This window comes from Balaenoptera acutorostrata, chromosome 11 (genome assembly GCF_949987535.1).
Source record: "Balaenoptera acutorostrata chromosome 11, mBalAcu1.1, whole genome shotgun sequence".
NCBI lineage: Eukaryota > Metazoa > Chordata > Mammalia > Artiodactyla > Balaenopteridae > Balaenoptera > Balaenoptera acutorostrata.
This window is the reverse complement of record NC_080074.1, coordinates 73,794,832-73,812,137: the sequence shown is the minus strand read 5'-3', so window position 1 is coordinate 73,812,137 and position 17,306 is coordinate 73,794,832. Positions and strand designations below refer to the sequence as shown.

General features: G+C 33.2%; 1 protein-coding gene across 5 annotated transcripts in view; it reads left to right on the top strand.

The window, feature by feature from the left end:
• Positions 1 to 17,306, top strand: part of CNTN1 (contactin 1) — a 370,073-nt gene that overhangs the window by 146,818 nt on the left and 205,949 nt on the right. The window lies entirely within an intron of this gene.

Sequence of the window (17,306 nt, the reverse complement as noted above, 5' to 3'; positions counted from 1 at the left end):
GGAAGACCTTGTTGTCAGAAACAAAACAGTTTGACCTCTACCTGTAGTGTTTTGGTTTTTTTTCTCTCTTGTCCAGAATGCCTTACTCCAAAAAGAATGCATAGATGTAATATTTTGAAATTTATGCCCCCCCCCCCAAAAGTTTTCTTTCTTTCTTGGTCTTTTAAAAATTAAGCTTATACAATTGCAGAACCCACTGTATAAAAGACAAATAAAATTTACAAAAACTCTGCAAAACTGAAAAATATAGTTCTATCTACTACTATATTTGCCAGTCTTTGTGAATTAAAGCTGCTTGCTTAAATATCATGACAAATAATTAATAAATATGCAAATAATGTGCAGTATGATATAAATTCCTAAACCTTTCTTTAGGGTGGAAAAATAGCATTTAATAAACATTCAGCAAGAAACTCTAGATATAGTAAAAATTTTTAAGGATGCTTTTCAACAGTACATTTATACTATTAGTATATATATGTATACTAGTATATATATATATACACATATGCATATATGTACACATATGCATACATACATATATACACTATAATATATAATTTATAAAACATAATATATAAGGATTATTATTAAAAAATAAAAATTATAAAAGGAAATAGAGTAATGATAGTAAGACCACAGGAAAAATACCCGTCAAGCATTTCACAGTGTATTTCAGTTCTGCTACAGTGTTACTCTGTTACTTGGCTTTCCTGTCAACTGTCTGGTGGTGGTGTGGCACTGCGCTCCCAGCACTGTAGAATGTGTTTTATGAGGACACTCACACGTGGAGTGGAGTTTTTACTTAGGAAGGGGAAGAAAGGGAGGGTAAGTAACTGCCTATACGTCTTAGAGGTCTCCCGTTGCTGAGTCATGGTGTTCAGTTCTGCTTAAATGCCTCCTGGATGAGGTGGCCCCTTAACGGCTACTAAAATGGAATCTAAAAGACAATGAGAAAGAATGGAGGGAACAGAAACTTAAAGGTATTTACTACCTAATGACATACTAAATTCTGAATAATGAGTATAATGGCAGTGCTACTTGTTGGAGCTGGCTGAGGTGACAGTAGAAGAAAAGCCCCCATGGTGGGTGACAAGATCATAGCAGTAAAATTAATGGACCAACTTAGGGAGATTGTATAGACAAAGGGGTCTATGTAACATTGCACTTGTACTTACCTAAGCCTCTTTGTCTTTGTTCTAGTCTCAACCCTGGCCATTAATCAATCTCACTGAAATTACCTAATGGTTTTGATAAAGAATATTTCCCAGGTCATGTGAGGGGAATCTGGAATGAGATGTGCTCACTTCCCAATTCCCCCATTAGTTGCAATTAATTTTTTATAGGTTATCAATTGGGAGAAAATAACAAGAGATTAATGAGAATATTTGAAAATCAACCATAATATATGAGGTGAAACACCAAAATGAGTTTAGATAATGATTATTATGGCAAAGTATAATAGTATTAAATTCAGTTGGAAAGGAAACTGAAGATATAAAAAGGGTATAATGGAAAGAAGGAAAATGGAATGAGAAACCTATATAGTAGTGAAATATCAAATGTAAAATTTTTGAAAGAAAAGTGAATTTAATTCATAGTTGATATATATTATTAATGCCTCTAAAATCAATTTATAAGAATTCTGAAATATTATGATTCACTAATATATGGTTTTGTAATTTATCTTAAAAATGAATTTTAAAGGTGACAGTGATAAATCAGTTGAGAAGAATATTTTAAACTGGTAAACAAGCAATTTTCTTATAGAGAATAAATATGTATATTAATAAGGGATGTTTTCACCTACATTATAATAAATCTAAGAAGAAAACTGTATCTCCATCTATCTATACTATATTCAGCATTAAATAAGATTATAGAAAAGTTATGAGTCATTTATGGAAGATTGGAAGAGTAAAAGATGAGAGATGATGTGCCCATTTGCCAAACCTAAAACACACATACGAATTGATTAAATCTGAATTTACATTTGTATGACAAGGTAATCCCCTATAGAGTTCTTTAGTAAATAGTCCTGATGTGCTACAAGCTTTGTAAAATACACAGAAAACTTTTTCAAGTATGAATTTATAACAAAGAGTGATACCAAGAGATTTTGTATTCTTCTCTCTTACATTGGAGAAAATGATAAAATTAGCTCCTCCTTAAAATATTTTCCCTAAGAAATTACAGTTTATGAAACATTTTCCCTTTATATATGCTCTTAGGAGTTGACACTGTTGAGTGTGTCATTTTAATAAAGCTTCATGCATGTTTCACCAATTTATTCCCTCTGATTATAAGTATACATTTTACCCAATTATTTATTGTTTCCTAATCACTTTAATATTACAAGACAACTCAGTGCAATGAAGAAGCATTTATTAAGGTCTTCTTGTGTGCTTTTTCTAGGTACTCACTGTAGATGCAAGAAAAAGATGAAGGGCTGTGCTTTCAATAGAACAAATAGTTCAAATGCAGGAAAAAAATTAGAGCATAGCATCAGGTCAAATACTTGGTTAAAAGTTTTAGTGTCACAGGAGAAAGGAGGAACCAAACTCAGAAATGTTAAATGGAGTCCAGGAGAAGAATGTGCATAGAGGGGTGGAAACAAAAATCAATATTATATATTCTGGCGTCAGGACTGAAATAGAGGAATTGTATAGGTTTAGATGAGAATAAACAAGGTGGGAGCAGGTTGTTAAGAACTTAACCACCAGAATAATTTGTTTAGACGTGGGTCTTATAGTTATTGGGTACTCACAGACATTATTTAATCACACTGGAGGCATTTAATGCTAAAGATATTTCTAATCTCTGAATCAGATGAATTCTCAACATTTCTTGTTAATGATTGTTAATCCTGAATTGAATATTGTATTAACTATATATTTTTTTCTGTATTCTAATGCTTTGCCTTGCTAACCCTGGAGGGACTGCACCTCCCAGGGTGAGCCAATCATGGGAGTTAGTAAACCACTGGCCCTCAAGTTCCCTTTTCAAATGCAAACCAACCAATCCAAAGCCCTGCCTTCAACCTTCTTATTAGAATTCTCACATCAAGACAACTAGGTACAGCCCCAATGCCCCAGAGCTCCTTAAAATAATTCAAACTGGCCAATCCTAAATCCACTTTTATCTTGCCTCCTTCCTGAGAAAACCATAATAAAGACTCTTGCCCACAGTTGCCCTTTTCCCTCTGCCTCTTGACAAAACCTGCACCCTCATGCTTCCTTGTGTATCCCCAGGCATGTCCCGCCTTCTCGGGATCTGTGAATATAACAAGCTATTTTTTTCAATGACAGTCATCACCAGATCTATTGGCCTTACCATACCTAGATAACAATAAAACATATTAAAATAAACATGAAAAACTTATCAACATCTTCTTTAATGTTAATTAACATCAATAGAAGTATTACATTCCTAGTATTTAAAATAAATCAGTCAAGTCTTTCTGAAATCATTACCTTTTTATTAAACTGCTATATTGTTAGCACAAGTTCATATGCCTGAAGCACAGTGAGGCCAAACAAACCGAAACGTCGGAGTTTGGAGCAGAGAAAGGTTAATTGCAGGGCCATGCCAGGAGATGGATGGCTCATGTCCCCAAAACCTCGAACTCCCCAAAGGGTTTTAGCAAAGCATTTTTAAAAGCCAGGTGAGGGAAGGGGATTGCAAGGTGTGTGATCAGCTAGTGCACAATTCTTTTGTTTGGCTGATGAATGAGGTAACGGCTGTATCACAGGGGCTAACATTATCAATCCTCAGGCTCCAGTAGGCTTGGGGGCTATGTGCTTGTGGTCTTCAAACAGTTAATATTTTCCATTTGGTAGGGGGTTTTCACATCTGTAACACAACTCAGGAAATGTGCATCAGATACTGTAATCTACATACTCCAGAGAGTAGCTAAAGCAGAGGATACAAGGGGAAGGCCTGTCCTGGAAGACCCCATAAGGGTCCTGCTCCGTTACAATATTATTTTGAATATAAAGGTAATTTCTAAGTGAACCTCCTGTAAACACAAGCTTAATTCTTTTCTAAGTTGTGGTTGATAGAGGAAGGGTATTACTCCAGAAATGTGAGTGGACAATTAGTTTTTAGTCTCATGACAGGGTACATAGGTCTAAAGTTTTAAATATTTTCCAGAGTCCACTTTAACTTGTAGTATGTTACATCTGCTACATGAAAATAAGCATCTACCTCATCAAACAACTAAATCAATGTCAAGGGAAAATGCCACCTTATGCTCCTTAAATATCAAATTCTGAAACTGTAATAATCAAATGCTAGTGTTGTTTATATAACCTCTTTGGCATCCAGTAGGCAACTATAACACACATCCTAAATAAAAAATATTTCTGCTACATTAAGCCTAAAAATTTGAATTGAACTGTCTTGAGAATGTGGTGTTCAAGAAAAGGTTGTTGGTAATCAGTGAATGCAGAACTTTGGAACAATGACAAATGCACTTAACCACAGGACTAAGAAGAGTTGAGCCACACAGTAGTAGTGTGCAGAAGAAATGTATATGAAAAGACATTAGTGGTATCTTTCAGTAGTGCATGCTATTCCTTCAAAACATTATCATTAAAAGAAGCTGAGAAAAGTAAATGACTTTAAAGGGTAGAAGAATTAAAACATTAAATGCATGTTTGAGCGTTTTGGCTTTTAACTTCCCTATCTACTCCAAGATTGTGTGATTATAAGTAACTACTGCAATCACAATAGTCCTTTAAGAGATAAACTTTTGATAAAGAAATTCAAGTAGATAATTGGAGACAATTTAGATTGGGAACAGGTTAGAAAAGACACTAGTCATGCTAGCAGATGGAAGGGCAGCAAGGTAGGTGGCTGGGAGAGAATCTGGAGGCGGAGCTGTGCCAGAAAGAACATAGGAATTTAAACAGATGGAAGATGATATAAAGTTGGCAACACGAGAAGCTGGGTGACAAACAGAAGAAATCTGTTGAAGAACTGAGTGAGCAGGAAACCAAGAGGTGAATTAGGCAGACTAGTGATAAACTAAGTAGGTCAGCATGAGGGCACCCAAGTTCCAGAATAAATAGGTAAGAATAATGGAAAACTGCAATTTTTCCCTTTACCTGAACCTAGGAAATGACTGTTATTATAATTTTTAAAGTGCTTTGAAATCATGATGAACACTGATCTTCTACAGAGGAACAGTTTTAGTAGAAAATTCTGAGATGCTTACTACTGAGGAAATGTATTCTGTGAAATTATCATGAACATAAAATTTATTTATTATTTACTAGTTTTGTGTTTCTCATAATTTGAGTTCTGGCCCTGGCTTGGAGGATTTGGCTGGAAAATAATACTGAGAGGTTATACCTGTAGAGAATAAGAAGTTTAATCCTTACCAAAAGAGGATTTATCAGGCTGTGGAAAATCTGAACATAATATTATCCTTAGAAAAAATTTCTTATGTTGTCCTTGCCTGTGAAAAGTGATAGTAGCTCTGTCTCAGTGAACATTAAGAAGATGATTACAAGTCATTTTGCCTCATTTTTGTCTTCGGACTTATCTATCCTTAAATCAATATATTCATGGACAATTATCCATGCTTACAAACACTTGGTAAAATTATATAACATAGTTAAGCACTTTAAAATTTTATTTGTCATTATAGACTAACATAAAAGTGCCGTATACAGTAACATTTGTATGAGAATCTTGGCATTATGGCTATCTTGATTGATCTTCAGATAGATACATGGGTTCTAAGTGCAAGAGACACTGTCATTTGCCACGTTTATAAATTTAGAATTAACTCCACTCTCTCCTTTTTTCTCCAATCTAACCTATAAACTTATTTTTCTGATACATCAACTATATTTCTCAGGCCAATTTATTGCTATCTATTTTACTAGCCAAAGCACTTATACCACTGTGCCTAAAATGCTTATGTTTATTGCCAGCATAATTATTTCTAAAATATCTGCATTCCAATTAATCCCACACACAGAAGCAAAGATCATTTATCAACAGTTGTCTAGACTGTATGACTATTCTTTTTGAGTGATGCATTTAGTTGCAACTTCAATCCCTTGAATTAAACTTTTGAGCACAAAGCTAGTAGCAGTATCTTCCCAAGTTCCAAGTGCCCACTTTATGTGTGTGTGTATATGTGTGTGTATGTATGTGTGTGTGTGTGTGTGTGTATACACACACAACTCTCCTGAACTGAAGAACCATATTTGGCAAATCTTGCACATATGCTAGCTACTATGCCAGACTTTGGGGATACAAAAATGAGTACAACACGAGCCTTTCCATTAAAGAGTTTATATTCAGATGGAATAAATAGATTTATATATACCAGATACTACGGTACAATCTAATTGATGGAATGCTGTTATATTCATATGTAATAGATATGTATATTACCCTACATGATTGTGAATCTGTTGAGGTCAGGGAACACACTAATTTATTACTTCAGCAAATTTTTATTAAGCTCCTTTTATGTGCATTGGCTATGCAAAGGGAATTATATTCCCTGTTTCCATGGACAGAATAGTCTGTTAAAAGAAGGAGAGAAAATAACTGAAAGCTCACTGGACAAAGCTAACACTTGTAAAGATAGAAGCAGGTACAGTAAGTGCATATTAATTGGGCTCTAGCTAAAATTAAGGGAGGGCATCAAAAATAACTTCCTGAATGAGGTAGTAAAAGGATACTTAAAATAGTTTAGAAATATTGGTATAATGATTTAGTCAGTGTATTATGAAATAAATGGTGTTGACTGTAAATTTCAGAGGTTCACACTAAAAAGAGATAGGTAGTTAAAATACAACTTGAAAGGAAAAAAGGTTTTGCTGAGATCATGCTTAAATGAATAATCATTTAATCCCCTCTAGGAGACTATGAGATCCTCGCTTTAAAGATGGGAAAATTGAGAGATAAAGGTTATACTGTTACTAAAACTCTAGGTTCAGGATTAGGAGATTAAAGTTTCTTTTCTATATCCCCATAATTTTACTAAATTTTCTTGGCACTCTGCAGGAATCTTCAAATGTCAATGCATGTATATAATCAATGACATTTTGAACCCCTATGTTCATAAGTTTGTTCATCTTCCTTTCATTTTAACTAAAATGGGCAAAATGGAGGCAGTGAAAAATTGAAAATTAATTTTTATTATGATTTACTAGAAGAAAGTCAAGTTTAATTTGAAAAAGAAACTATCCATAAGCATAATCTAAGTTCAAAAATGGTCACTTTGCTCAAGTATGGAAAATCTGACTAGTGGATAAGGAACAAAATGACACTTGAAGAAATACATAAATTTTACAAGATGTCCAATACATGTACCCAGCTTATTGCAGAGTAGTCTGATGAATAATATTTTTAAAAAATTTATATTAATTAGTTCATTATTAGTTCCTCTAAAATATGAATTAATGATGAGTAATTTTAAAATTCTTTTGTTGGGGGAAATGCTTTTAGAACCCTTTTCTTCTTCTTAACTCCTTCAGGAGAAAGAATGATATTAACCAGGGGAGACTTCTGTATTTGATTGAAGAATAGAAAGGGTGCCTGCATTCCCAGTGTCTAGCACAGTGCCATGAACATAGTAGATGTTCAATAAATCTGTGTTGAATGAATGTTCACATGAATTAATGTTATCACATTTTATTAATTATGACACTACTGTTTAAGTCACACTATCAAATGAATAGACTTTGGGGATAATATTCGTTATGTTAATTGTACATATCAAATGCAAGATGAATCCTGTAGTAGAAGATTTTTTTCTCTTTTTTCTTTTTTTTTTATTGAAGTATAGTTGATTTACAATATTACACGAGTTTCAGTTGTACTACATAGTGATATTTTTATAGATTATACTCCATTTAAAGTTATTATAGGGCTTCCCTGGTGGCGCAGTGGTTGAGAATCTGCCTGCCAATGCAGGGGACACGGGTTTGAGCCCTGGTCTGGGAAGATCCCACATGCTGCGGAGCAACTAGGCCCGTGAGCCACAATTACTGAGCCTGCGCATCTGGAGCCTGTGCTCCACAACAAGAAAGGCCGCGATAGTGAGAGGCCCGTGCACCGCGATGAAGAGTGGCCCCCACTTGCTGCAACTGTAGGAAACCCTTGCACAGAAACGAAGACGCAACACAGCCATAAATAAATAAATAAATTAATTAAATAAAAAAAAAAGTTATTATAAAATAATGGCAAAAATCTATCTTGAACTAGCTTAAGCAAAAGGGGAGATTTATTGGAAGGATATGGTGTCATGTGACTCAAGGCTGTACAAGCAAATGTTGGGAAGGATGGGTTGTGATGTAGCTGGACCTAAAGTATACCTGTACCTGGATATGTGATTGTCATGTCAAAAGTGTCAACTTCTCTATGAGTGTGGTTTTCAATCTCAGTGAAGATCAACTTTGATATATGCCTTAGGGAACATGCCTGGCTACCAAGATTTAGATATCTCTCTATCTTGTAGCCCCTTCTTTCCCACCTCCACCACCACACTCACCAATAGGTGAGTGTATTTTGTGATAGTTTTTACAAAGACTATGTTGAAATTGGCAAGTTCAGGTGATTAGAATGAACAAAGTGTTTTGTTTTGTTTTTTTTTACATTATTGATTAGAATATTAATGCAAAAATATTTGGTGCTTTAAAACTTGAACAAATATTCTGTCCATCAAAAGTGCTGTGGCTATTTTAATTAAAGATAAATTATGGCTTATGCAGAAGTTATGTCAATAGCAGAGATGAAAGTAATAAAAAATGTTTTAAATTATTTTTAATGATGTTCAACATATTTTCAGACACCATGGGAACAATTGTTCTGTTTATGTCCATATCTCCAGCATTTAGCACATTGTCTGATATATTGTAAACAGCTGGTAAATATTCGTCACTAATATATTGATAATAAGGTCTTCTTCATTCACATAATTAATTCATAATAGTAATAGTGAAATGGACTACACTGAGGCAGTAGGAATGTTAAGAAAGTATTTAAAATATCAGTGTGTGTATTCCATGTTGTGACCTATTCACAGCTAAATGACAAATTATATGAAACAAATATTTAGATGTAAGTGACCTGCAAGATAAGTAGAGATCCAAGCCAAAAAGAATGTGTCTTGTTGAGTCTGGATTTGTATCATTTATTAAAGATGACTTGAAATTGTACATTGGTTCTTTGGAACTTAATCAAGATGTTAAATACATAGAAAATTCTTGAGGGGAGTAGAATTAAGCAGAAATAATAATAAAGATACTGAGAGAAGTGGTTTTTTGTGCCAGAATACTCAGCTAGAAGAGAGAAAACATGGCCAATTGTTTACATAGATATATTTGGATAAGACCTTTACAGAAGAGGATGAATACCAAATACTGTTGATTTTTTTTAATAAATGATATACTTTAATCATTTTTGTAGCAAAAAAGAAAATTCTTTGGCACAGTGGTTATTTTGAAGTTATTAAATGCAAAAAAAAAATCTAATCTAATAATTTTCTCTCTTTTATTGCAGTAGGATATAGCCCTCACCTATGCAAATGTTAATGCTTTTAGGTGAAGCCCTCCTTTTATTTAAATGGAACTTAAATAGATGCTTCATGCAGTAATGAAGAAAATATTTTTGGTAATCCAAGATGAAGATTATTTAGAATTTGTCTGTCTAGTCCCTCATCAAGGATAAAATGAAATTTTAGAGTTAGAATGTGTCAAATGAAATTGTGACTAATCCTTAATTTTTACATGTGGAAACTAAGTTTCTAATGATTGCGAGTTACAATTTAAGACCTTCTATTTAGACATACCTACATATAGAAAAACAAGTTTCAAAGCATACATGGTTAAAAAGTCAATAATAACATAAAAATTGCAGTAATTTTTTCCCTTAACTGTAGAATTCTTGTTCAGATGTAATGTTCTTCATGTAATTAATTTCTTAGCTTAATGAAAAAATTTTTTTGTTTTTTTATTTTTTGAATTTATTTATTTTGAATTTTTGAATTTTATTTTATTTATTTTTATACAGCAGGTTCTTATTAGTTATCTCTTTTATACATATTAGTGTATACATGTCAATCCCAATCTCCCAATTCATCCCCCCCCCACCCCCCACTGCTTTCCCACCTTGGTGTCCATACGTTTGTTCTCTACATCTGTGTCTCTATTTCTGCCTTGCAAACTGGTTCATCTGTACCATTTTTCTAGATTCCACATATATGTGTTAACATACGATATTTGTTTTTCTCTTTATGACTCACTTCATTCTGTATGACAGTCTCCAGGTTCATCTGAAAAATATTTTTAATGAATTGCTTTTGCTTCTCTAAATTATCTATCTCAAGAATCATTCTTAAGAAAAGAAATTTTAAATGAAAGAAAATTATTTCTCTGTGATTCAGAACATGTATAATTCTTAGATCTTAACCACAGAACTATAATGCTCATTCATGAACATTGATTAGGAAATGGGCACCCCTTGAGACATGTTCAGTATCAATATAAACTTAATTCTTCTTTAAAAGAGCTGGTCATGTGTCAATTGATGTGCTGAAAATAAATGCTTTGGTTATATGACTTAAAAACAGAATTTTCAGTAGCTTATAACTTAGGAAGAAACAGGAGTAAATGTGTTAAAGCTAAAATGGAGGTCATATGAATTTCTATTGCTCATATGGAAGATTGATTAGGATTAAATTGGCCCAGCAAACTGTAGATATGCAATAGATACTAAATGCAGAAAAACAATGATCATAGTGCCTAGCAACTGCTAAAATAGGGAGAATGAAGAACACACATTTGTTAATTGCCTGTAGATGTTACTGTTTCACAGCAGAATTACTGTTTATTGTGTTTTGTTGACAGAATAAAGCATAGTTTAAAGAGGGAAATTGGTACACCAACATTTATTCATTTTTCACTTTGTGCTAGGCATTGTGATAAGTGTTTTGCATATTTATTAAAATGTTATCACTAGAGTAACAATAAATATTTAAAATGTGTTAATAAAACCCAATATTTTAATTTTGTATAAGAAATGATATTTTTGTCATATATGTGTCAAATATAGGTGATTAGTTATTTTAAAATAATTTAGTATTAAGTCTTTATTTACACAATACATAACTGCATATGAGACAAATTACAAAGAAATATAGACTCCTATTTATTTATTATTTTGGTAAGAATAGAGCGATTAAGTTTGAGCTCTAAAGAAACATATCGAAATGCATTTGAGTAGAGTGGAAATCAAATATTCCACATAGGCAGTAAAAATAATTATACACAGATTGAGTTAATTGGGGAACCTAAATCATGTGTTAATTTTAGAGCCTGGTCTAAGTAAAATGAATTCAGCAGACAAATCAATGGAAAAGATCCAGTTTATTGATGATAGAAGAAATTACTTTAGCAATGCACTGTAGTGGAAGTTAAAAAAACATATTGAGATTTGATAATTGATATAAAAAGAAGAGAGCAAATCTACCAGTAGTTGGAAAAAAAAAAAAGAAGATGGAAAGGATTGGGGGTGAGAGTGTTAACAACTCAAATGCTTCCATTAAGTTTCCTTAAAGACTTAAGTATCCACTTCCTTTCTTCCTATGGATCATCATCCCATAGAGCAGTTTTTCATTTTCAATATTTTTAACAAAGTAATTCAAATCAGCCGAAGCTTTCTTTTTTGTTTTCTACTTGCATATTTCAGAATGAAAATTGAATTTACTAGTGGTTGCTCCTTCTTTCAATCTGTGTCACTTTCAAACATTGTGCGACCTACTTATGCTAACTAAAAATGTGAACTAAAAATTATTTGAATTTTATTGTTTGCAAAGATCTTAGGAAAAGCTTGAAAAATAGTGAGTTAATAATGTGACTAACAACTAGAATTATATCTTACTATTTATGCCACAGACACATTCCTAAATAGGGAGCAGTAGAGTTAAAGCTTGAAGGAGTGAGTTGTTCCTCCAGAGCTTCTAAACTTCTAAACTATACACATATATTGTCATAGGAGAAGAAAGCTTTATGCCTGCATAGAATGAACTCTCACAGCTGCAATTTGACACCAGAATTAAGATAAGAATATGTATATAAAGAAGTGTATTGTAGGTTGGAAATCATAGTCAATTTTTGAACCATTTCCGGCAAAACTGACTCACAGTTATGCTCCAATCCAGTCTATCCATCTATCCTCTTGTCCTCCTTATCCTCACAAATACTAATAAGAGCACTTGGTTGGGATTTACAAGGGGAAACAGAGATAACACCTTTGAAAATATTTTTGTAATAATTATTAATACCTAATAGTGATTTGTATTATTAAAATAAAGATTTTCAAACAATTTCTCAGCCATGTCAGGTACAACCAAAGCAAAACAAAGGAAGACCCTCTCTATTTTTTCTGCTGTGAGACATAGAGTACTATCCTAGTGGGAAATGTATAGATGAATTAGTAAAGAATCAATCAATCAACCAATCAACTCTTTAGAGGATATTAAAGTTGTCTATTTGTTGATGCTTACAACTTTAGCATTATAAGTGCTGCTTGTTGATTTCTATTTAAATTAAATTGTGTTTTATACAAAGGCACCTCACAATTTGCACATTTTTTCTTAACATTCTTACTATGGATATTCCTTACTATGGATACTATACTGTTCATTATGAAATCAACTCACAACAAATCTAATTGTTCATTTCATATTTTTAAAAGACTGTCAGCTTAAAGTTTTTGAGAACTTGGCCAGAATTATTTTTTCTCTTGATTTTTCAGATAAGAGTCTGAATTGATTCAATACTTTTCAAATGTTGCATTAGCTGCAATCCAAAGTCCTGCAGGGCTCCCCAGAAGGAGCGTGGCAAAAGGAGTGAATAGTAACTAAAAGCTCTGCTTTTTTATGTGTCATAAAACAGAATGGAATTGTTAAAGCCTCCAATCTATTCCTTGATTATGCATTGTATTTTAGAAGAAGCTTTCACAAATGCAGACACACAGTCTGAATCTATTATTGTTCCTTTACAGCTGACATAATCAAAGTTATCCAAAGTGATGATATCAAAATATGAGCTTGTCTGGAGTAAGTTGCTTGTCTAGATAAATAAGATAGATAGTTTTTGTATTCTTCAGCTGTCTATGAGATTATACTTGGTTCAGATATACACCAATTGACTTGAAAGTATTTTTTTATAGGAGTAAAGTATTTGTTAATGGGAGTTGTGGATGAGGCTATTTATTCATCTTTGCATTATTACTGCACTAAACTAAAACCGATTACAAATTATCCAGTCTCCTATTTTATTATTTTTCATTTTTAGCTTTAAAATACCCCCCTTTTTGGCATAAGGATGATAAATCGAACTCAGTGTTAATGGTTATGTCCATTTAGTTGCCTTCAACAAGGACATCTAGACCATTCATCTAGACATCATTCATCTAGATCACTTTCAGACTGTAGGACATAAAAGGGAAATATTCCAATCAGGATTCTGTTTGGGATTGTATTTATCATACAGTGAAATTTTGATTTTCTACAAAGTCATTTCCAAAGGCTTTGCATAGACTGCTCCTCAAAAAACTAAAAACAGAACTACTATGTTGTCCAGCAATTCCACTCCTGTGTATATATCTAGAAAAAACAAAAAACACTAATTTGAAATGATAGTGCACCCCAATGTTCATAGCAGCACTATTTACAACAGCCAAGATACGGAAGCAACCCAAGTGTCCATCAACAGATGGATGGATAAAGATGTGGTATATATATATATATATATATATATATATATATATATATATATATATATATACATACACACACACATATATACATAAAATGGAATATTACTCAGCCTTAAAAAAGAGTGAAATTCTGCCATTTGCAGCAATGTGGATGAACCTAGAGAATATTATGCTTAGTGAAATAAGTCAGAGAAAGACAAATACTGTATGATATCACTCATATGTGGAATCTAAAAAATAAACCAAATGAATGTATATAGCAAAACAGACTCACAGCTATAAAAATCAAAGTAGTTTTTACTAGTGGGGAGAGCAAAGGCGGGAGGAGCAAGATACGGGTATGGGATTAAGAGATACAAACTATTATGTATAAAATAGATAAGCAAGAAGGATGTATGTATACAAGCACAGGGAATCATAGCCATTATTTTGTAATAACTTTCAATGGAGTGTAATCTGTAAAAATTCTGAATCACTATGCTGTAACACCTGGAAATAATATAATATTGCAAATCAACTATACTTCAATAAAAAAATAGACTTCTAGTACTGGTGGAAACTGGAGCTCTTCAGATCAAGCTCTTAGTGAAAGGTATTGACAGAGCTCCCATGTACCTGGAGTATCAATGAATACTTAGGCAAAAACAAGGCTTAGAAATAGAGATGACTCAGTCTTTAATTTGCAGGTATTCTTTTCACTTTTCTCTTTCCTTCTTATGCTCTTTGCTTTTCCAGTGCATTAGGGATGAAAGCCCTAACTAAAAAACATCATATATATATATATATATATATATATATATATATACACACACACACACACACACACACACACACACACACACGTGCAGTGCCTGTGTGCGTGCATTTGCATGCATGTGTGTATGCTTTAAATCATATTTCACAAAAGAGTAGATACTCATGTGAAATAACCAGTCAAAAAGGAAGTTCCATCAACATTTTGGGAGCCCCCTGGGACATCTGACTTTTAACCTTTCACATCTTAGGCTCTCTGGGCTTAATCTTGCTACAGAGCTACATGCTCATTTTCGTGAAATCAAGCTTTAGTTTGTAAAGTTGTTATATATATATCTTATCCTCTCATAATAATTCCTCAGCTATTCCTAAGATTGGTGTGAAAGATATTTTTATTACCATTTCATAGATGAGGAAACAGATTCAGAGAAGTTGGCTTCATAAACGTCATGAGACCGAGCAGCAATAATTATTTTTAATCTAGGCCAGCTCTGCCTGGGATCACTGCTCTTTCTGTACATGGTATGATTGTGGCTTGACTTCCAAGCTTTTTATCAGGTTTATTAGATTTCACTTTATTTATCCAAAAATGTTTATTAATATTTATGAAGCACATGTGTTTTTTTTAGCATGATGTTTTCTTCAATTCTTAATGGCATGTTTCCCCCATTTTAATGCTATTAAAATTAAGATGTCACAAAAATTAATGTCACAATGACATTTTTACAGAATCTGAAATTAAATTGCTAAAACAAATGATGTGAAAGATCTGAGAAGGCAGTTTTTTGTGTCCCTATGCTTAGGAACATACATAATATGTCTTTGATTCTCCTCTCCCTGCTTTTGCATAAAATCTTTATATGAAGATTCAAATACTATTTCATTATTTCTGTTCTTATAATTCCCCCAAACCACTGTCAAATCTTACTTTATTAATTTTCATAATCTTCTAAACTTGTTTTTCTAAGTTACTTGATTTCCTCCTGAGAAGGTAATTCTCATTGTATAGTTTTCTTTTCTGAGAGAATTTGATCTAATATCTCAGTTTTTCAGTGATTTCACTGAATAGTTACTGAAGTTTTTCAATAACAGCTTGATTTATTGGAGTCTCTTTTCTCCATTGTGTTATTTTGTTTTGTTTTGAATTTTATTTTATTTATTTTTTTATACAACAGGTTCTTATTAGTTATCCAGTTTATAAATATTAGTGTATATATGTCAATCCCAATCTCCCAACTCATCACACCATCACTCCCCCCCACTTTCCCCCATTGGTGTCCATACATTTGTTCTCTACATCTGTGTCTCAATTTCTGCCCTGCAAATCCGGTTCATCTGTACCATTTTTCCATGTTCCACATATATATGTTAATATACAATATTTGTTTTTCTCTTTCTGACTTAATTCACTCTGTATGACAGTCTCTAGATCCATCCATGTCTCTACAAATGACCCAGTTTTGTTCCTTTTTATGGCTGAGTAATAATAATCCATTGTATACATGTACCGCATCTTCTTTATCCATTTGTCTGTCGATGGGCATTTAGGTTGCTTCCATGACCTGGTCATTGTAAAAAGTGCTGCAGTGAACATTGGGGTGCATGTGTCTTTTTGAATTATGGTTTTCTCAGGGTATATGCCCAGTAGTGGGATTGCTGGGTCATATGGTAATTCTATTTTTAGTTTTTTAAGGAACCTCCATACTGTTCTCCATAGTGGCTCTATCAATTTACATTCCCACTAACAGGGCAAGAGGGTTCCCTATTCTCCACACCCTCTCCAGCATTTAATGTTTGTAGATTTTCTGATGATGCCCATTCTAACTGGTGTGAGGTGATACCTCATTGTAGTTTTGATTGACATTTCTCTATTAATTAGTGACGTTGAGAGGCTTTCATGTGCCTCTTGGCCATCTGGATGTCTTCTTTGGAGAAATGTCTATTTAGGTCTTCTGCCCATTTTTGGATTGGGTTGTTTGCTCTTTTAATATTGAGCTGCATGAGCTGTTTATATATTTTGGAGATTAATCCTTTGTCCAATGATTCATTTGCAAATATTTTCTCCCATTCTGAGGGTTGTCTTTTCATCTTGTTTATGGTTTCCTTTGCTGTGCAAAAGCTTTTAAGTTTCATTAGGTCCCATTTGTTTATTTTTGTTTTTATTTCCATTACTCTAGGAGGTGGATCAAAAAAGATCTTGCTGTGATTCATGTCCAAGGGTGTTCTTCCTATGTTTTGTTCTAAGAATTTTATAGTGTCCGGTCTTACATTTACGTCTCTAATCCATTTTGAGTTTATTTTTTTGTCTGGTGTTAAGGAGTGTTCTAATTTCATTCTTTTACATGTAGCCGTCCAGTTTTCCCAGCACCACTTATTGAAGAGACTGTCTTTTCTCCATTGTATATCCTTGCCTCCTTTGTCATAGATTAGTTGACCATAGGTGGGTGTGTTTATCTCTGGGCTTTCTATCCTGTTCCATTGATCTATATTTCTGTTTTTGTGCCAGTATACCATATTGCCTTGATTACTGTAGCTTTATAGTATAGTCTGAAGTCAGGGAGTCTGATTCCTCCAGCTCTGTTTTTTTCCCTCAAGACCACTTTAGCTATTCAGGGTCTTTTGTGTCTCCACACAAATTTTAAGATTTTTTGTTTTAGTCCTGTAAAAAACGCCATTGGTAATTTGATAGGGATTGCACTGAATCTTTAGATTGCTTTGGGTAGTATAGTCATTTTCACAATATTGATTCTTCCAATCCAAGAACATGGTATATCTCTCCATCTGTTTGTATCATCTTTAGTTTC